The sequence below is a fragment of the Dinoponera quadriceps genome, unplaced genomic scaffold (assembly GCF_001313825.1).
Source record: "Dinoponera quadriceps isolate SergipeBrazil2010 unplaced genomic scaffold, ASM131382v1 scaffold707, whole genome shotgun sequence".
In the NCBI taxonomy this organism is placed as follows: Eukaryota; Metazoa; Arthropoda; class Insecta; order Hymenoptera; family Formicidae; genus Dinoponera; species Dinoponera quadriceps.
The window spans coordinates 2,230,490-2,253,527 of record NW_014555450.1 but is presented as its reverse complement, the minus strand read 5'-3'; the positions used below and the strand labels follow the sequence as shown (position 1 = coordinate 2,253,527).

The 23,038-nt window shown below is 48.0% G+C and overlaps 1 protein-coding gene across 14 annotated transcripts in view; it reads left to right on the top strand.

The window, feature by feature from the left end:
• Positions 1-23,038, top strand: part of LOC106744253 (forkhead box protein P1) — a 288,763-nt gene that overhangs the window by 104,619 nt on the left and 161,106 nt on the right. The window lies entirely within an intron of this gene.

Below are 23,038 nucleotides of genomic sequence, written 5' to 3'. Positions count from 1 at the left end.
GCGGCGGCGCAGCTTTCGGCTGAAACTCGCTTTCCGATCGGCGTCGCGACTCCCTCGGAATGTTTAAATAACAAATATTAAAACTTTCGGCTCGAGACGCTTCGACCGAAAGTTCTTCCGGCCTTCGTAAATTCGCGATCGGAGAGAGATCACCCTTCATACGCGACGACCCTAAAACGTTATGGCTGTTGACGACGAGCGTTGTCAAAATTTTGGCGTCGTAGACGCCCCCCCGATGCATATAAGGAACCGCGATTTCGGCGAGAGAGCTGCCGGGGGTGGGATACCGGAGGATGCCGCGCGAATATTCGGCTGACATAATACTTCTTAAGTCGTAAACCTCCCTTGCTTCTTGGCTGAACGGCATTCCTGAACTTTCGTATCGACAGTCGTACAACAAACACGATTATCGATGTCTCGTTTGTCCCCTAAAGCGAAGGGGAACAGGACTCGCCCTCGATCCCACGTGTTCCTCCTTTCAACCCTCTCCCTATCTGCTCCCGGCGTATTTTACGCCGTCGTTTTCCCAAGGATCCTTTTCCCGTCAGGACCTTTAGAATTATCGCTCTCGCGTCGAATCGCGACGACGCAGCTCGCCTTGCGACAAATCGTTGAGAAGGAAACGGGACTTTGTCTAAGGATATTCTGTTTGCGCGACCGATACATTTCACTTTTATTTTATTCACTTCATTTTATTCATTTTATTCCCACAACGTCGTTTACTTTATCTCGTTTCATTTGCAATTGTAATATTTTCTTATCGGTCTTATCAGAATTATACCGATCACAACTTATTTATCCCGACAGACGTGCACGCTCGATTATCATCTTACGCGCGAAATCAGACTGAAACTCCCTCTTTTCTTTTCACCACTTGTTTCGTATGGTGTGCGATACGCCGCTTGGTTTTTAGGTGTTTGCGGAGGCGGCGGTTAATCCGAGGTGTAGTAGTCGGCTTGCCATCCCGAATGGGCTCGGACCGCGTTCATTGGCTACTTACTCGCGCGGTACATTAGTATTCCGTGCTAATTAAAACGTAACTGAAATTGCGAAACGGCTCGCGTTATCAGCGGCGTAACGCGGACGGTCGGTGCGGCCGGAAGTTAGCCCGTTACGAGGGACGCTGCGTATACTTTTTCCTGCTTGGATCTGAATAGAGGGGGATGTCTGATTGTTCTAGAAAAGCAGATGCGCCCGCCGACTCGCGCTGGCTCTCCTACACAAAAGACGTTTCCGCCAATTAATATTCGCCGACTCATTCTTCGACACCGTTAACCCCCTGACGCGCATAGACTCGGCTGGGAAAAATAACACATTTCACAGACGTGGGGGGAAAATTTTGCGAAACACGCGATCGTGAAAATCCCCCCTGATAAATACGCCGGCGTGCGAGTGGATTTAATCAGGTCTCAAGTACGTGTCATTTTTATTCAATTACTCTCGATTGCACGGAAAAACGGCGGGCGGAATAATTAAAAGCGACAGCGAGGGGACTATTTTTGCGCGCGGGCGACGTTTGAGTAATTACGCGGTGATACTTATATTCGGTACACAATAAACCCGTGCGCGCTTTAATTCAATGTACCGTGAAATAGTTCGGCCGCTTGCTTGTTGCAATTAATTAAGAAGCCGAGGCCGGTCTCGCTAACGTTAAACGCATTCCCGATATTGCTAAGATACTAATTATTTGCTGCGCTGCGGGAGGAGGGTTAGAGGAAGGGGTTGCTTTATCCTCTCGTACACGGACGCGGCGCGTTCCCTGCCTGCCAGCTTTCCTGCCCGGCCGCGTACTAACCGCGCAGAGGGTAGTTTCGGATGAACGCTCGGGATATTGCTTGCGTTATTGAGCGTGTTAATTGATATTTCTTTCGTTCGAATTTATTTTTAAAAGCGCAGAGAGAGGGAGAGGGCATGCTCGACCGGGAGCCTCCGGGAAATTTGCGTTTCCCTGAAACTGATAATAATATATATACCCTCGATATATCATTATACCTTTGTCCTTTGTGTTCTCGCAGTGTGACGCCCAGTGCTGACGACAATTAACATTTTTACGTTATTTATTCACTTTTGTAGCTCGCGCGATCGCGCGGCTGAAAATAATTCGCGCGCTCCGCGCGTACTCTCTCTCCTTTGTGTTAATTATAAATAAATATTTCACACAACCGTGAAAAAAAGCTCCGAGCCGCCGCGGTGGTATTGCAACAATTCTCTTCCCTGAACCGACGACTCTCCCTTTCTCCCCCGCTGTCCGTATAATTTACTTCCTTATGTACACTTGTATTATTTATTCGATCGGCCTGCATTATTGCGTCTAATTTCCCGCGTGTTTTCTCTCGCACAAATAAGGAGGGATCCAATGCTCAGAATACTTTTTAGAAAAATATCGACCGTTTGTTTTGCAGTATACTGCGAAATACTGTTCCCGAAATGACTCTCGCTGGCATCATTCGGCGGGAGTGCGTCGCGTCTATTTCACGAACATTTGCCTGGTTCGCAAAAGGTCGATTCGATACTTCTGTATACTTTTGTATAATGTAGATAGGCTATATCTCGATAGACTCGGGTGAAAATTTCGCGACGAAGTTGATGTCCGCCACGAGTGGCCGCAGACCAGCTGCGATAATAAAATTCATCACGACGGTAACGAATTAATCGATTGCGCGGGAGCGACTCGAACGTTCGGGGTAAAGAGACCCGGCTGATCTCTGCGACCAACGTCTGTTTTAACGAAAACGCGCGAGAGCAGCAGTAATAAATACCATTATCGGACGCTGTGCGCGAGATTTGCTCACAGGCGCGCTCCGACGACGCGAATGCACCGTCTATTTAATTTCTCGGCAAACAATAGGACGATTACGCGCCGATTGTATCGTGTCAGAGGGCAGAGGCGCAGTCTCCGGGAATCTCGCGATCGTTCTATCCTTCTATTAGCCGCAATAAAAGTAACGAGCGATCTTGATTGCAAATCAAAGGCAAATTTCACGTTGTTACGCCGCATTACGATGTGGCGTCGAGACGTTGAGAAATCCCCGGGCGCAAAGTACAGCGATCGCCGCGAGTAATCGCGCGGCGACAAGGCCGCTAATCGTCTAGTCGAGAGTCTCACGACGAAATAATCGAAGCGAGGTGCGAGGGGGGAATATCCTTGACGTTGAGGAAGACATCGAGCGAACGTCGGGTGCGTGTAGCCGCGCGAGGTAATACCGTCTATATATAAAGAGGCGACCCATCGCGCTGCCCGGTAATAGAAAACGATTTGTCAGGCCGCTTTTACATTTCCACGCAGCGGGTTTCACATCCGATAGCCCGTTTTATCCCACGGGAGCCCCGTCCCTCCTGCCCTGTCGTCTTACACCCTTACGTCCCGGCCAACAAGTCGAGGGAATCACGAGGGCGCCCCCTTTTCAAGCCCCGCGACGACGTGAGTGCGTGTCCGAGCGCGTCCACGGCCGTCCGATTTCGCTTTTCTTGCCTAGGAAGCCGGGCAAGGAGATAGGGAATCTTGTAAAATGGCCCGATGAAAGACAAATATTACCGGGGATCACCGGCCGAGAGATGCGATTTATTTTGCGGGATTCCCCGCGCGCGCGTTCGACGAGACGGGTCGCGAAGAGAAGTTGATCCGCGGCTGATGCGCAGATCCGTTTGCGGGCGTGATTACAATACATTTTGTACTTGTGTTAAAATCGCTCCTTGTTGGCATTTTTCCGTAAAAATTGTTAACACACCCGTGCGCTAATTTATCATGATTACGCTCGGGTTGTCTCAATATTTCACGTCGCGTCTCGATATTCAACATGTGTGAGTGTTAAAGTAGCGCTTGTAATCGTTAAAGTAACACATTCTTTATATATACAGTGTCTATTGGCATAGTGTAGATATATAATTTTGTATCAATTTTTGGCATAATATTTGTGTTACTTTTCAATATATTCAGCTTGTGTCGAATTAATTTTCGAGCGGGTGAAGCGGGCATGTGGGACACGTGAAATTCGTTAAATTTAACACAAATTTTTCACTATAAACTCACTGTGTACTTGAGACAGGCGGTTATTTCAGCGGGGATTCTGCGCGATCGATCGCGCGATGACAAGTCTCGCCGAGACGCGATTCTCCTCCTCCGTCGCTGGAACTACCGTGACGGGGAAATCTATTACGGAGTGTAACGCGATTTTCGAAACGCGAGCGAAGAGGTATTACACGCCGACGTGTAATACGCTCATGATTCCGCGGCCGCGAATAAAGATCCGGCTGCGATTCATTGCGCGGGAACGCACGCGTATTCAGAAAATCGGGGTGCATATTTCCCGGGCTGCATCCCCGGTGGAAAAAAACCAAAAGGACAAAGGATTCGGGCGAAATCGCGGCGAAAGAGGGGAAAAAAGGCGAAAGCGCATCCGCGCGCGCCGGCGGAAAATTATAATTACGATCCGTGAGGCGCTTTCGCCGTCGTATAAAAACATAAAACCGCGCCGTGTCGCGTTCTATGCGCGCGCGCGCGGTAGGGGCGACTGTTAATTGAAAACTACCGAAAAGCACAATTGCGCGAGAATTATATCTATTCATTAGCCGGATGGCGTTGCCCGGCCGCTTGGCCGAACCGAAAAACTTTTCCTCGGCCAGCCGCTTTTTTCCCACCCCCTCGGCTCGCTCGCCGACCCCCGCGATCCGGCCGGTCGCGTGTGGCGTAATTATGTAACATAAATACAATCCCTGCCGCGACGTAATTTTTGCGGTATAAGCTCAAAAGCTCGCGCCACCACCCCCGGCCACCACCTAGCGGCACGTACGGCGACGGCGGCGGGACTCTCTCTTTCTCTCTCCGCGGAGGGCTTTTTCAGGAACGCTTTCGCAAATCAATTTACGGCGTAACGCGGTCGTTCTCATTGTCCGCGGTGCTGCTCGACGGCCGCCTCGTGGCTAAACCTTTTGTAACACCGGCGGCCATTGTTGTGACAGAAAATTATATCGTAATGCTTATTTACGGTGAACATTCCGGCAGCCGGCCCCTTTGTTGGCTCTTGTCAAGTACCGAATGTAAATGCGTGTGTAATGCCCAGCCGCGACCCTCGACTCTCCCTCTTCCCCTCTCCCTTTCTCTGTCTCTCTTCGGGTTGTAGATTTTGTTTGATAATTATACGCGGTCGTATTTCGAGAGGGAGTGATCCTCGACGTCGCGTCGATTACTCGCGAACGCTCGCGTCCGCGCGCGCTTTTCTCGATGTGGCGACGAATTTCCATCGGGCGTCGCGTGTTATTTTTGCGACGCGAGCACGCTTGCGCATTCACCCGCATTTACCACTCAGCGAAAATATTTTCATACTCCAAAGATAGCGAACCTCCGTGCGCGGATGATGCTTTCTTTCTTCCAGGAGGTTGGGATTGTTGTCGGAGTGATTTGCGGCTCGTGGTTCGCGCGCGGCGATAATTATCTAGCGCGCCTGGGGATTGAAATTTTTACGTCGGGTACGCGCTCTTTATTTGTGTGACTGCGACCGTTATTTGTCCTCTGTGCGCGAGGACGCGTCTCGAAAACGGTCAGAAATATCGTGACTCCATTGCATCGGTAACCTGTGTGCGTCTCTTCAGCCAAGAGATATTATCGCGTATGTTAGATACGTTTTTCTTGTACAGGGGGAAGGAGGTTGTAGCGTGGATCTCGCAGTTAAGAAACCATTGCTTGAAACTATCGGTAGTTACACTCGGAAGCTTATAAATCAAGTGTTTCATTTGTCTCCTTGTCTCATATTTTACCAACATTTATTGACGGTTATTCGTACAATATTTCAATTTTCAATTACAGTTTTTCTTCAACATTCGGAACCGTGCCATATTTACAGGATTTCCTCTATTATTTATTGGAAACGTTCGTCGGTCGCCATCGTTGGTTGGTTAGAGGACGTGTCGCGGTCCTTAAGACGTCGATCTCACCTTCGGGCGATTCGGCCGCGCTCCCGGCCGAGTCGGATTGCTCGGGAGACGCTTCTGGGAATTCCGAGGGGTATTTTCGCCAGTCAATGAATTTACAGCCCCTCTTTACCGAGTTCACCCTTAACCGCTTAACGAGAACTGCTTCGCGGCACGTGAGAAAAAAGAAGCTAACCTGTTCGGTGGAAACGGCGGTGGGAGGCGTAAGCGGTCTTGAGGGGTGAATTAGCGCGAAATAAGTGCAGAAGAGAGAACACTCGGGGCCGCCTCGGCGATAGAAACGAACGCGGCGTTGTGTGCGTACACGCGACACGCGCGTGTATGCGCGTCGGACGCTGCTCGGGCTCCATAAGAACACCGACGAGGGTGAGCCTTCGGAAGAGAGACGGCCAGCACGGTAGGTGGGTGTGTGTATATACCGCAGCGGGCGGAAGCGAGAGGGCGGAAAACGACGTAACGCGCATAAAGTAAATTGCCGCGAAATCTCGGCGAGCCTCAAGAACGGCGGCGGTGGATAAGCGAAACAAATAAAATAAGAACGGAGGACGAGCCCGCGGGAGATAACGCTCGAGAAGGGGTAAAAAAGGGGGGCCGCGCGGGTAATATGATTTAAGAGCATAAGGTAGCCGCGTTCGAAGTACCGAGCGTGACGGCGCTGTTTTCTCCCTCACGGCGATATTTTCATACGCCCGTGGACGCGGCACGAGAGGCGCGCTCGCCGGCGGTAATTGCGTTCGGATCGGCTCGTAAATTCAGAATCGGCCGTAATCTTGTTTACTATTTATGTCGACGTGTCGGTGAAAGCGACTCATCGGAATGCGCCTCCTTCCGATATAATGGTATTCCATATGAATATCTCCGAATGGGTAAGCAGCGCGACTTCTCTCTCTCTCTCTCTCTCTCTTCGACATTTGCGGCTTTGAAGAGAGACCGGCGTTTTCCAATTTACCGGGGAATTTGCTTTTACAGATAGTAAATCCTCCCGTTTAATCACACATACGCTTTTCCATAGCATTTTCTCCGCTTTATTCAGATGACCCAATATGCGCCTTTCTAATTGAAATCGTTAAGCCAAAAAGGATTAAGCGTCCTCCTCCTTTTTTTTCTCCTTCCCATGCTGAAAGGAGAATTTTTCCCCCTCGGGTGTCTTTTCCGGCGCGCGGAAATGGACGAGCGTCATCTAATGTACGTTCGACGTATGAAAGAGTCGAGATCCATAATTCAGAATTTAATCCTAAGAACTGTTAGGCCCCCGCCAATGGCCGGCCTAATGAGCCTCTCCCTCCCGCGGTGATCGATTTCCCGGGCGTATCGTACGCGGAAGAAGCAGCCCCGGCACACACACACACACACACGCCATCGCGCGCACAATTACAGTAGGTGTTCCACTTTCCACCCTCGCGAAGCCGGCGGTCGACAAGAATTCCGCGGGATGCGCGCGCGGGACAACGTCCCGACAACAAAGGCGGCCCCGAGGTCTTTCAGTCACGTGTCGCGCGCAAAAAACTAAGAGCCCCGTCTCGTGGGAAGCGGGTGAAGAGAGGAGGCTCGCTCGCTTGAGGGGGAGCGCTCGAGAGCGTCCGAAAAGAGATCCTCTCCGCAGTGCGGGAGAAGGCGCAGCTAGACAGAGGAGAGACGGACGGACGGGCAGACAGACATGCGGGAAGGAATGAAAATAATAATACCCGGTGTGGCCCTGGGCCATAGGTGTCAGCAAGGAAGGAAGAAACGACTGCGAGAAGGAGCGCGTTGAATTTGTCATATGTAAGTCTCACGCACGCACACGCGTAACCGGCCGGTTGACGTGTCGTCCGCGAGGATTATTTCAGGAAGGCGTCGAGGGACTGAGATTCCGGGTCCTTTGCGCTGGCATGTCTCGCCTTCTCTCTTTCCCTCGCGCGATCCCCGCTCGAGCGAGATAACGTCTCCGGGGTATATCGAGATACCGTCACCGAATACTGCCACCCCTTCGCGCGCGCGACCGCCCGCGCTCAGCCGTTTTCCTTTTCGCACCGATGGCTGTGGGTTCAATTTTATCTCGCATCTCACATTGATTCGCCCGCGAACGGATGCGACGGATGCAGCCGCGTAGTCGCACGTCATACAGATTATCGTTGGACAAGTCAATTAATTGTTAACTTGTTACCGCGTACGTTCGAGAGAAAAAGTCCTATATTTAAGTAAACATTCGCTTAGAAGTAATTGGAGTGATTGGTTTACTTGGGTTAAGTAAATATTATTTGAACGTAGCATAGTGAAAGAAAAAGAATATTAATCCGAGTAAAATAATTGCTCCAATACTTCTTAGTAAATATATATTTAAATGTAACATGTTTTTCTATCAATGTATTAACAGTTATTTCTCGAAAGTGAGCTTACCGTATAATATTATTGCATTATTATTCAATTCTGGTGCGCCCGATGGTGGAGGAAAACATGAGTTGGGAAGTAAATAAATATAGGAGGAAATAACGCGGAATTTTCAAGTAAAGTTACGGAATAATGGCTGAGAAGGGAGCGCGCGTCTGATTAGCAAATGAATGTCCGGATCGTTCAGATATTACGCGAAATAAAAACGATTATACGGATGAATTTATTTAAGCGAATATTTAATAATAATAATGTATTTTATATGTGGATCGAAGTTATTTCTTCTTTTTCTGTTTTAAGAAACCTCGATTTGAAAAGTGCAAAATTTCTGTAAAAGAAATTTACGTTACACTTGTTTCGAAAGCTTCGCCAATCGTCTTTTCTCTCTTTCCACAACAGCGAGATGATTTTCCATCTTTCCGTCATGGCAAAGCGCGATCGTTAATCTCACCTGTTATGCCGTATTACCGATATCGTTACATATCCGCATAAGCACCGCGCGTTTGATTTTTCGCGATTGCATGGGCGCGCACAGACCCACTCGCGTTGATTCAATTGCGGTTTCCCGTAAACAAGTGCATCGTTTTATTATTTATCGCCGTTATTCCGGCCACTTAATCAAAAATATATTACGGACAATACCTCTCAGCGTCTGACATTTTCGATGCCCGGCCATACGAGCGCGAATGATTTCATCAGCGTATTATTAAGTGGGCTTTGATTTTCGATCCTCATTTTGCAAACCAAGCTCTTTGTTGCCCACCAAGCTCGTCGTAAACGTCACAGAGAGAACACATACCTGCCAAATGAAAATATTCTATTTGCCAAACTATTACCCTAATCATAGGTATTGCATATTTGCTAATTATCAGACCCGTTGTACGCTAGTATTACGTTATATGTTCTGCACTTGGTAAATTCAATTCTGTGCCACACGCATAACTCCATCGATTGGTGGAACGCGCGCCGAAATTTGCGCGAACCGCTCCTACTTGCCGAACCGATTTACAAAATTGTCAAATCCGAGAAAATGCTCTCTCTCTCTCTCTCTCTCTCTCTCTTTACCGATCAACTTTCGACATTACTGGTAAGACAACGAAACATGCCCAAGACTCGTTACTCGAGAAGCCCAATTGGCGTCCTCCGTCAAACTCAGGACGACAATCTCGCAACGTGGAAAATTCCTCGATGTTTCTCTCTCAAGTTCAGCGCGCGGGGAAGGGGGAGCAAACGCGGAGAGCCAAAGAGCGAGGGGGGGGGGGGCGTATTTGTCCCACTGAATGGGATTCGTAACGCAAATGCGTGCATACCAGCGCGCATAGATGAGCGGGCGGACGCAGGCGGGTTGAACAAATGTAGTGGATACGACATAATGATTTCGAGTGGCCGCGTTCGCCGAGAATCGTTGCTAGCTCCGCGCCGCGCCGCGCCCGAGTCCGCGATCCCACCTTGTTCGTTGCAATTTTCATTCCTGTCGATGCGAACAATTACAATTTGATCTCGCGGCGAAAACAAACACTGCACTCTCCGCGGAATACCCGATTAAGCGTGTTAATGATGATTTAAACTGCACGATTTAGATCGACCGTCGATCAGGGTCGCCGCGTCTGCGTTCGTATGCTCGACCGAACATTCGGCCGCGTAGGGAAATTAATTGGCGCGTGCATCTCGCACGATCGGCGAAATTCCCCGAAACCACCGTAAGAACGATCTTCGGAGACGCGAACGACGAAGAGTCGACACGGTGATTGCTGCAAAAACAATCGATTTCACCCCTTTCCCACTCTCTTCCTCTCTCATCCCCTCTTCGCACAAACCAAGCATTAATCATAATTATATGTACTCTCTAGATCAATAAGCTCGTATTATGTGCTTATACTTCGGCATAAATGAGGCTACCACGAACACTTGTACAGTTCATGATATGTACAATTCGTAGGTTTGTCGAGACATTTTTCAACAAGCGCCACACGCTATTTTTTGCGACTTGAGCGGTTCCCCACCCTGCCAAGAACGTTCTAATAGCGTATAATGAGAACAGCCAACATCGTCGTACGAAAAGCCGAAGGACGGGGACGTTTAATGGAAAGATAGAGAATCTCCTCCCCCTTTCTTCTAACCTTCGAGTCGCAAAGTAATATCGATCACTTCTCTTTGAATTTTACCAGCGCGCATGTAACAATTATTAAGATTTGGTTGAATAGTTCCAATTAAATTATTTGGTTACTCCGACCAAATCATTTAGTATATTATATTATAATATTATATACTATGCACAATATATAGTATTAAATGATTTTTGATCGTAGTAACCGAACGATGTGGTTGAAATTATTTAAACAAATTCTGACGATTGTTATGAAATTTTCTTTAGTGACGACTTTCACGGCGGATTGTTGTTCGCGCGGCCGTGACTCGACGTCGCGAGTATTCCGATTGGCAATTGCGGTTAAACCATTCGCACACACGACACCGTGCCGGTGTGTTTGCAGCCGCGCGAGCAAGCCGATACGCGCGTAAACGGACGATGATGGTGGTTTTCGCTACGAAGATCGGTGGCATGCGCTATTACGACGCCCGCGCCCGCCCGCTTTCTCCCGCCTCCTTGGCACCCTTACACGGTAAACAACCAACATACCCGTCCCATGCCAACCAGCGTGTCCCAGTGCCAGCCTGGGACTTGTGTATTCCACTCGCGAGGCATTTCCCCTCATCGGGGAATGCGCATAAATATGTTGCTTTATCGATTTCGCGCGTCCGCACTAATGACGTCGGAACCTTTGACGGTTTCGCTTCAATTCCCACTCGACGTGTTACATATTTCTCTTTCTCCGACGAGTGGTCGTCGCATCTCTCGTTGCATCACCGCACCCGAAATATCTCTCGCAATTATAATAACGTACAAACTTATCGCGCGCAAAAGTGCGCGTAAGAGTTCGAGGAAGAGATACCGTTTCGAGACCGCCGAGTAACTTTCGAAACTGGGATATAACTGTCGGACAACAACTCGCGGGAGAGGAGAAATAGCTCGCGGAAAATTTCCGAGATTACGCACGCGTGTAATGTTACGTTGTCGGGGATACGTACGGCCTGAATCAGTCCTGAAATCGAAACGAGCCGGGTGTTTCGAGCTCTCTTCTCCTTTTTCCCCCTTTTTTTCGGATCTCTTGTGCTTCCTGCATTTCACTGTAAACAACAGGCAGGGCCCGCCCGGACAGGCATCGTCGACCCCGAGCGAGGCCTCCCACTTGCAAGGCACCACCCCTCATCAGTCGGTCTGTACAAATATACTATTGTATTGATCCTATACCTTTTCCACCCGCTACGTTCCTTTTGTTCCCGCGGATCCTCGTTTTACATTTTAGCCGCTTCCGCGAAACAACTAATGTGCACCGAGTGTGTTGACAGTAACTGTCTCGCTATTGTTGCACCCTCTCGACTCGCGCTGTACATACTCGCGCGCGGGGGAGGGTGGCGGTGGATCATCGCGCCGTGTGCAGACCCCGCGGGGCTCTTCCGTTCGATTCTTCCTACGTTTTGCGATAAATCGACTCTCCCTCGCGAAACCTCGCGACGCACCGGGCATCGCGATAAAAGGAACGAGCGACGAAAATTCGCGATTAATGTCCGCATTGATAACGAGCCGGCCGAATGAATTTACGGCTGCCTTAGGTCTGTATTAAATAGTCGTTGTTTGAAACTCAAGTCTCAAGCGAGACCCTCGTGTTTGAGTTTCGAGTTGGCTTAGAGTGAATTTTTCCAGTGTGGAGTACTCGCGATTGCAAATAAAATCTCACGTATATTATATATATATATAATATTATGCGTCATTCAACTCGGAATCTAACTTGAAATTCAGATCTGATTATCTCACGCGAGACAAACCTGAAATAACGACTATTAATACGGACATTACAGCCGACTGTACGAATGTTGGAACATTGAAAACTGCTGCTTTCCGACTTTTCTGTTCTATCGGATGAAAAAATCTGATTTGATTTTTAAAGGAACTTTTGCCTCGCGTAACGGAAACGAATTATTCGTTTACCCTTTCATTTGTCGTCGTTGTCTACGATCCTTCGCAAGCATCCCGGCAACGCTCACCATCGCATTATTAATACTTAATAATTAATTAGGTGATTATATAATTATCATTATATAACTGAACAGATTATATTGGCAAGAGAATAAATATTTCCGAGCAGGGCAGGCATCGAGACAGCTCGTAAAGGTAAAAGGTTGCCGGTTTACCGTCGTGGAAGACAGAAATCGAATCGAACAACTTTTTGACCAACCCGACAGCGTTGCGAGCGCAACGCTGGAAGGAAACCTTCATTCAAACACAGGAGAAAATAGGCAGCGATGTTGAGGTCAACTCAAATCTAAAAACCGTCGGCCGACCGGAACGTCATTCCGGCGCGTGTTATTTTCCCCGCACGAGCGGAATATTTCCCGCGCTTAATTAAGGCGCGCACGCCGCCAAAAATATTTACCGCGGCCTCTCACCGCGGACGACGCGACGAAAATCGAACGCGCGGCGAAAAATGCCCCCCCGCGTGTAACTTCTAATTTCAGAAAACCACAACGGTATTTTCGAGGCGTCGGCTGTAACCGTTCCATGAAATTAGTTTGGCAGGGGAACTCTATTTCGTTTCCATCGTATCACTCCGTGCCGAACATTCCGGATTTTCGCGCGATCATAAACTCGTGCATACGATGCATACCCAAATTGCCTGTGTGGCTCGATGCACATGGTACAGGGCAGTGCGAGCGAGTGCATATTATTCGTTTAATAATCGATAGAATCACGTCATCGCGTGCGCACCTCGCTGCATAAAGCCCCCTTTGCAGTCTTACTTCTCGGCCCGCCGGTGTTAATGCACGTTACGTGCTGTTGTTGCGAAACGACGGCGAAAAGCAATAAACGCATTATGCATCGTGAGCGCGCGCCTTCGGAAAATTGTGGGGAGCACCGACCGCCCCCTCCCACTTGACCCCGCCGAGTGCTAATTCCGACGTGAAATATATTTTCTAACCCGCAGACCCGCGCGTCGTATCGCTCATTTCCATCGATTACGTGTTATCGAGAGAACGGTCGCTCGGGATCACGGTGGGACGGATCTCACGCGCGGACGAATTTCGAACGGTCGGCGATGGGGATAAACGCTGATTGTCGCAACAACAACCATCCGTGACATGCTGCAATACTCACCGAGGATCAATATGCTTCTTACATACAGTATACGGGAGACTTCATTAATGCACGCAGAGAAGAGTGCTGGAACTTTTGTTGTTTCAATGAAAGAATTCAGGGAGATTTAAGGAATTGTGTTATTAGTGCCCGCCGAGAAAATGTTTCTTATTTTTTACATATTTTTCTTCTCCCATCCGGTACAAATTTCTGTTCAAAACCGGCCCACCGAAATTTTGTTTTACTTTAATACGAAGAGCATATTGAAAAGTATACAAATGTAATGTTAAGTTAACACAATCGCTTTGTCGACATATATTACTGCGTGAGAGAAAGAATACCTAACAAATCTGTTAATTTAATATTATATTTGTCAATGTGTTAATTTAATATTAAAAAATGTATTCTAATGTAATATTACACTTTTACTTTTATTATATTTGTGTACTTTTTAATACCATTCCTCATGTTAAAGTAGCATAAAATTTCAGTGAGTCGTTTTTCACAGGAAATTTTCTACTGCGCAGTGAAGACATAATGACATTGAAAATTTCCTATTATGTCCGAATATTCCTGCATCGCGACTGTTGATTGATCGTTCGGCAAATCGACAACGATCGAAGCAGCAGTCGTGATGCCGAAATATCCCGAAATGTTCCGCGCCTGATTGGAAATTGTCGGCGCCTGCATCAATGGAGTCTTCTTCGCATTATCACGAGCTTTCACGAGTGCCAAGCGAAGAGAGAGCGCGTTGACAAGTGTGCTTTAGGATGCGTGACGGGGGCGCGATTTCGCGACGTTCGCGAGAAAAATCATTCCGGCGCGGAAGGACGCGTCGTCGCTTCTCTCTTCCGAAATCTCGACGTGCCCGGCAGCGGCGGTCGCTCCGTCCTATTCGCGAGGCATTTGCGCGTGTGCCGAGAAGCGTACGTACGTACGTACATACAAACAGGTATCGTAACGATCGTAACGCATCGAGGTCGAAGTAACCGGCAAGGTAACGAGCAAAAAGGATTGCACTAACGAAGTGCCTGACGGGTAACTTGCTCCGGGTCCAGGGCAATAATGTTCCCCGCCGGTAAACTCGTGTTTGCACAACTCTTTGTCCCACAAGTACGCACGGACACGGGGCGCACACGCACCCGCTGCATGCGCTCTCTACCATCTGCGCGAGCGCGTGTGCAAACGGCCGCGCGACGGGGGCACAAAGAGGCGAAGACACGGACGAACGGCCAACGACTCCTGCCCTCGTGCTACGACCTAAGTTTTTTTTAGTTGTTGCATGCATAATAGTGTTAGGATTCATTAGCAATCAGAGATGGGCCGGCCGGTCCGGCCGGAGGATTGTTTACCGGTGTTCAGCCGTTTCACTCACGCCTCTTACTCCCGCCTCGGCCAGCACCCCGGCTGCAATCTCCCGGCCTCCCGCCGTTCTGCATCGCTGCAGGCGACGTAATCATTCATACTGCCGCGAATTCACTCCTGTGAAGAGTGAATTGTCACTCCATTCCAGCGTTTTCACCGTCGCTCAGAGTGAATTCTCCCTCGTTCGGAGTGGAGATCTCACTCCAAGAAGAGAACAGTGCACAATCATTTGCTCGAGATATGCTTGAGATTTTTTTTTGGTCACAAATCGATGTATAAAGTAACGAGCCTTCGGCCGATCTCGAGTCTTGATTTTCTTCGCGAGGCCGCCGTAAAAATAGAAGATTAATTCGGAGAATTCACGCGCATGCCCTTCCCGCCTAACGAAACGCTACAAATCAATAAATTATTCTAGAATAACCGGTTATTAGAGGGCGACGCATAAATTTACTCGATCCCGCGCATTTATTTGGCACGGATTGACAGGCGCGAAGCGAGCGGAACATTCCGCGCGACGATGCGTAATTTCCATCGCCTGATCGTGTCCGGCGGTAGTCGTTCGTTCGGAGAGAGCGAGAGAGACGCGACAGTAGCGGAAAATCGTTCCGCGGGTCTATTTATAATTTCGTCTCATTCATTCGGAAAACAATCAAACGCGGGCGAGATCGTGCGGAACGCGCGGTATGGACGCGTTACCGATCGAAGGGAGGATAAAGCGACAATGAAAATACACTGGCGGCAAAAGCGACAGGCCGCGCGAGATAGCTTATGCTTCCGGGAAAGTGGCGAAGGTTGTCAGTTTAACTCGCGCCATCACTTTAACGTCGCCTCGTGGTCTGTTTAGTTTTGCCGTCCAACTCGTGCGGCCCGTCGCCCGATGGCCGGCACAAACACGAAGCCCGAGCGAGAACGCGTCAGTAGTGCGAACCGACGAAATCGACGAGCAAAATACGACGCGATGATAATCGTTCCTTTGACTCAAGTTTATCCGTGTGCCGTTTCATCGCTGTGTTTATATGACGAGCAGAGTGCTCCGCGGATGACGTTATCCGCTGTCGATTGTATTGCCTTTTAAAGCCCGCGGGAGAAGTTGACGAGGCGATTCTTCCCTCTCTTTCTCCCTCCCGTTCTCTTTCCACTCTTTCTTTTTCACCGCGCAATAATAACGCGCGCATTGTTATTGTCCGCGATGCAATCGAGAGGCAATCGGACGGCTCGGCCGCGGAAAGAAATTACATTAGAGACGCGGAAATTAATATTCTTACCGGGCTGAAAAAAATCATTCGAAGCGAGCGCGGCGCTCGCTTGAAAAATCCCGCCGCGGGAGGGAAGGATCTCTCCGGTTAAAATAATTACCGTTAATGAGCCAAGTTATTAGCCATGTAATTCAGTAGGCCAGGCAAATGCACGCGAGCGCGACAAAATATTATTCGCCGTTGCGACGGGCGTATCATATAATTTCCTTACAGTCATAACCACGTTTGGAAATCATCGGGAAAAACTCGCCGGCGAGTAGTATTCGCTTTGACCCAGCGGGCAGCGTCATTTTTTTTCTTTTTCGCGATGGCGATATTATCCGGAATTACTACAGCACAGTGAAAGATAAAATATGCAGCCGCGTTAGTAAATGCCTTCCATTATAAATAGGCGCATGACACGAAGCCAGAATAAATATCGCGATATCCTATTTCCGCGCGCTCTGCCGCGGATCGCTGTTTATTTTATCATTTTTTCATGAGATTTCAGTGAAGTGTAAATACCGTGGAAAATGCAGGAACACAAGCGACTAAACATAACGATTATAAGCGCCCGGGGCTCTGATGCACCGTGGCTTGTTTTCAATGCAGTTGCATTGAACTGCAGCTGCATTCCAGCTTCGTGCCTCATCCCCATCGTTACCGCCCGAGCCGGAACTCCGCTCTTTGTGAAATGTCATGACCGATCTAAAACGAGAAAAATGCGCCGGGCAACACGATCAACTACGCATCGAATCGTCGCAATTGCGGGATCATTTTTTCCCGCCGATTAGCAGAAATTTCAATGTAATAAACGGCGTCGTGGTTTAATGTACTCGAGCGCGTGGCGGCCGAGCAGATCGATTATTTCGACGGTCGAATCGATGCGAACGAACATTTATCTAAATAAGTCTGGACGGAGGTATTTCGCGCACACGCGAACTTTGAATTATAGACATTTCACATTTACGGTGTAATTCGCGTTGCTATTTTATTTGTTTGGCATTATATTCCCGCAATTTGCCGTCTCTTCCATCCGAAGCTCTTTAACAAAATTTTTGTATGCACATTTACTCTAAAGGGATATTCTTAGAACTTATCTCCCGTGCGCGAATTTAAATACTTTTATTTATACGCTTTACATTATAAATGTATATTTCGATTTGCCGATTTTAGTTGGGACAAAATGTAGCATCCTATATTATAGAAAAAGCTATTAGTAGAGCTTATTTATCTCTCGCATTAAATAATAATTCGCGCAAAAGTGGCACGGGCTTATTTATTCTTTCTCTCCGCGCTTTATGAATCCGGCCAACATTTTGCCAATCTTTATCTCCCGGCCGTAAATAACACTTCGCGTCTTGCATATGAAACAGTAGTAGTTATTCCATTCTCATTCTTACAGCTGTTAATATTTTCTAAAGGTTAAGAGATTGTTTTCCGCAGATTGGTACAAAAGAGATCGAGGAAAGTCACGCTTATAATACTTATTTGTTTAATTCGGCGACACTGGAGTATCTAAAGAGGGAGAGAGAGAGGTAGAGAGAGATGTAAATGAAGAAGGCCGAAAGAAAGAAGCTACAGCGGGACTTGGAGATCTGTGTGAGCGTCGCGTGACACAAGTAGTAACAAAGAATGTAGAGAACGTGCGCGCCGTCAGAACAAGACAAGGGTGGTAAAGAGGAGCGTTTTGGTCAAAAAGGGTAGAAGCGTGGAGAGATGGCGGAGATAATTTTCAGACATTAAAAATGATATCAGAGCGAAACGCCGCGGGCGAGGGATGAAACGGGTCGTTGTAAGCGGCGAGGGGGGACGGCCGAGACGGGGTAAGTGCGGGTGGAGAAAAGTTGGTGTATAAACAGAAGTTACGTAAGTACATTACAAACTGTAATGGCGAATCGTAGCCGCTCGCCGCTTGCTCTACGCCTGGCGAAAGTGGGCTCTTCAACCACCCCCGAGAAAGCAACCCTCGGCATTTATTATGCTATATTGTTACAAGGAAATTGCGTTTTTATAAGTGGAGCGGCGCGGCGAGACCGAGCCGCAAAGGGCGTGTCCTTTACCTTGCCTCGCTGTAAATTGCGAAGATATAATTGGATCGATTATTTCGAGAAGAGAGAGAGAGAGAGAGAGAGAGAGAGAGAGAGAGAGAGAGAGAGAGAGAGAGAGAGAAAAGGAGTCAATCGCGACGTAACATTTAATGACCGACGCGGTAGTTAAATAAAATTTTAGTAACGGTATGATATCGATGAAAAATCGTGATTCTACTCCGAGTTTAATTACGCAAATCCTTCGTGAGGCCGGTTTATTATATAACGTAATAACATACACGTGCACAAGTCTATTTTAATTTTTTCCAAAATTTTCCAAAATGAGAAAAAGAGTTCCACCGAATGTATATTTTTTAATTCGATTTAAGCATTCATTTTGCAAAAATTATTAATTTATTTATCAACTCCGAGAATAAAATAGCAATGTAAATGACTATGCGCGCGAAAAAGTATTTTCACCCGCTAAATATAATTTTAGAACGCCCCCCAACGCCAATTTTAGTACCCTTGATTTTCCAGATAAACGATTCCATTATTAATCGATATAAGGCGTTACGCGATTATCGTTTATTATTCAAACGCAGATAGGTGTGGCGCATGCATTATTAAAATACCGTGAAAAAATGTCTCGTACAGAATCGCACACAGGACAGGATTATATAAAAATTAATTCGTCGCGTATTATTGAAAATAATATGTAACACAATAAAATGCCCAATTATATAGCACGCATAACTCTTTCTGTTCTACCGATAAAAATTTTCCTGTAATTTATTATAGCAAAATCGCGAATAATAACACTCTGTTTTTTTTTTTTTTTATTACATCGGCAAGTCTCACACGTGCCTTTGCCATGCTCTCTCCCTTTTCGTTACTTTTAATTTATTTGAAAATGTCTCTCACATCCGGAAGAGACAAAGAGACAGAAAGAATGAGACAGAAAGAGAGAGAGAGAGAGAGAGAGAGAGAGATAAGGTGTAGAATTCGCTCGTCCGAAAATTCCGCGAACGTTCATGTTAAGGACGAAGAGGTGAGTGTGAAACTGAGATTCGAGCTTTTGTACATTAATAACGGAAGCGGCAAACGCGTCGCGCGTTTCCTTGCGGGCTCTGCGTCCCTCTCGATGAGACGGGGTGGTAAAAGCGCGGGACGGGGGAGACGAGAGGCGAGCCCGGGTCGGCAGCATGTTGCACGATCGTAAACACTTTGCATATTTCCCGTTCCATTCGCGGACCCTCCAACCTCCTGCCGCCACCTTTCCAACGATCTTTTGTCTCCCTCCGACCCGCGCGCGTTTTATGTAGCGTCGGTTTGCAATTAGCTAAAATCGATCGCGTGAAAGTGCGCGATGGTGCCGGGGCCCGTATAGGCTTTCTCTTGTGTGTTTTTGGCGACGCACGCCAATACGAATACCAAATACCGCTTCTTTTTTTTTTTCTTTTTATTTTTACGCCGCGCCTCTCGCACCTTTCATTATAATAACGCGCAATTGCCGTCGTTGTCCCCTAACGTTGTTTATGTCGCGTTATTCCACCGTTCACGTGCCACCTTTTGCGACCGTCTTAACGGACCGTCGATTATCGTTTGTGCTTCGTGGCAACGTTGTGTGTGTGCGAGCTCGCGAGAAGAAGACTTGAGAATTCAAGATTGCGACCGTCGTCCCCACTGTGCGCTAAAGTAACGATAACAAATTTACACCCTTATAAACAACACGCGCGATAAGTAAACGTCGACAATTGGTACACGCTCCGGATATTATTCGGCACAAGCCCCGTCGCATTTAACAAAACCCCCGTCATCCGAATATCTGTAGCGCGCGAATATCAGCACTATCTCTAATCCTGCCCCTCACACCCCAGTCTTTCCTTCAATCTCGAAGTTCCATCCGCCCCTCGCCTCTTACGGCGAGACTCGCCCGACCAGCCACTCGCCCTTCCGCCGCCGCCCCCGCGAGGCAGAAAATCTGAGAGCGAGATAATTACGGTTGGAAGCGCGGATATTATTTAACCAACATTTCGCTGCGCAGACCGAGGGAGTGGATGAGCAAAGCGCGGTCGAGGGAGCTGGATCGGAGGAGCTCGGGGGTGTTCTTACACGAGCGGTCCAATCAAATATAACAGCGGTCGGTACAACACCGGCTAATATCGCGGCGCTCGGAAATTCCTTCCCGTGTTTTCAAATCTTCTCTCCGCTTCCCCTCTCCCCATCCCGTCCCTCGCCCTTTTTTCCAAAGAAAAACACCCGATCGCCCGCATTTCTCGCGCGGCGGCGCGCTCAAATATTTTACTTCCGCCGGAAGAAATATAACCGTGACTTAATCCACGTTCCGCCCTGTTCCGATGTGCCCTGCGACCGATAGACGTGAATATTTTCAAAACTGCCTGATTTCGCGTCGGTAGATCGGGAAAGCTGAAATGCACGTGACCCTTCTTCGCTGCGGAATCGTGCGGAAATTCGAGAGGTTCCCCCCTTTTTTCTTCTTTTCATTTTGATCGATACGTCACTGTCCCTCTACAGAAGACTCTATTGATGCTGCCCTATTCCCTGGGCACAGCGACATCGGAAACTTCCAATTGGGCGCATCGTTTCTGAATATCCGTGGCATCATGGCTGTCGATTATTCTACACAGTAAAAAACTTTGTATTAAATTCAACACATTTCACGTGTCCCAAACGGTCCATTTAAATTTTCGTGTCAATTTAACAGAGGATGAATATCGACACAACACGAAATGTTGAGATGACATAAATACAATATGTTAAATTAACACATGGATATGTTAAAAATTTAACACAGAAATTTTAACAAGCACCGCTTTTCACACAAGTACAAAATGAGTGCGTATAAACTGGCAACGGTGCTACAAAAAGCAGCAGTCATGATGCACAAATATTTAAAAGTGATGCGCCTGATCGGAAATTTTCGACGTCACTCTATCTGAGGGATTGGGACATTAATTAAACCTTCTCACCGAATACGCATGAGTTCGCGAATTCAGGATTCGGTGATCAAAGAATCAGATTTACCTGTTCGTCCGTTTCTCTTTTCTTCCTGCGATTCGAATAGTCGGACTTACACACGCGCGCGCACATATACACACCGATACGGAAGTATAACGTGTGGCAGTTGTGTTTCCGCGAGCGAGATCTTGATATTCATGTTGCTTTTACTACTGACGCGAAAAAACCGAGTCGATTTTATGCGGGCATCCCGTCGTTTGCAACATACGAGAAAAAGCCTAACAATAAGTCGAAACACACATCGAAGAAGCGGCCATTCATTCTATGAATAATTCATCGATCGTGGGAGGTATTAACGCGCGCGCGCGCGCGCGGCACGAGCCGAACAGTACATGTAAATGAAGCAATAAATTTTGCATGGACAGATTGCGAAGTTCCCCGTAACCCCAATTTAGCACAGTTTCGCTATCTTTTCCCCTTTTTTCTCGCCGCGCGCGCGTAGGTCGTTAATGTTTGCCGTGCTGTCTGCGCTCGTAACTTCGAGCCACTTAAACGCACGCATTGAGAGAGAGAGAGAGAGAGAGAGAGAGAGAGAGAGAGAGAGAGAGAGAAGATTTAAATAAATAAATTTGCTATGCCGCAGTCATTCGGTCTACATCAGAGGTAACACCTGTTATTTGTTGCAGCGATCAAATATTCGCGATTCTGTTATTATAATTATTATAATTATAATTATAATGTCATATTCCGTGAAAAGATCTATCAATAACCGCAACGCTATGCAGTTAATTACCAAAAGCCACAACGATGTACTACACGATAAAAAAAAAATGTCTGTTAAAAACGATTCACAGAAATTTTGTGTCAAATGAAAATCTTATAAAATCCCGTTTCGTTTCGCCTCCCCTCGCAGTATAATTCGTCGCGAAGAAACGGGGAAACACAGCGCGACTCGCAAATTGCGCTCGCCGCGTTAATGGTCGCCTCAGCGATCGCGCCGTTTTCCGCGGCGTTCATCCGAGTGCAGTTTCATCCCACGAGACCATAAGGCTTATCCGCCAAGAAGATCGAGCTACCCAAACCCCATCAAAATCCGACAGAACTCTTCCAACGCCCCCGACGCCGCCGCCAACCCCTTTCTCGAGGCAGCCGTTGGGCGAAAGAGTCAGGGGGATGGAGGGTAATGGCGGCTCGTTGCGGTTTTCAGCCTTTACGACCGAATTACGACTTTTCAACTATTTTTACGAGAGTTGTTTCAATTATTTCACCAATTTGCAATTAAGAGCGCCGCGCACCACCCCCACGGGAGCCGACGATAGGGGTCGCAAAGGGTTGGCGCCTCTCTCGAGCTTTATGGGCCTGATAATTTCGTGATTAGCCAATTAAAGGAAAAAATTAAATAGCGCCGACCGGCGGCGCTCGATTACAGGACGAGTCTCGCTGCGCTGAGAGGCGCACACCGCGCGGGGAGGGGTAGAGCGACAACGAATCTGTAAAGATGTTATCGCCTCCGCGTCGGCTCGTGATTGATCGATCACGAACGGCGGCCTTTCTATATTTAAACGCGCGCGCGCGCGCGTTGCGTATTACATAAAACGCGCATAATATGTTACAAATCGACGACAGATGCCTCAAGGCCGCGCGTTACGTAAAGCGCGCTCCCGTGTCGCGTTGAAGCCGCCTCGATCGTCAATCTCGGGCGAATCTCGCTCGGCCAACTTCCAATTCGGCGAACCCTCGGCTTTAAGCGGCCGAGCCTCGAGGCGTGCGTGCTCGCGATCTCAAATTTATTATTAATCCCATTACGTAGCGCACACAATATCACGGAGTACACGTCGCCTCCTCACTGCACCTCTCTCTCTCTCTCTCTCTCGTGCAACCTCTCTGAAACTTTTTTCCAAGCTCGTCCTCGGTAGTAGAGCGTGTCGTGTACCTTA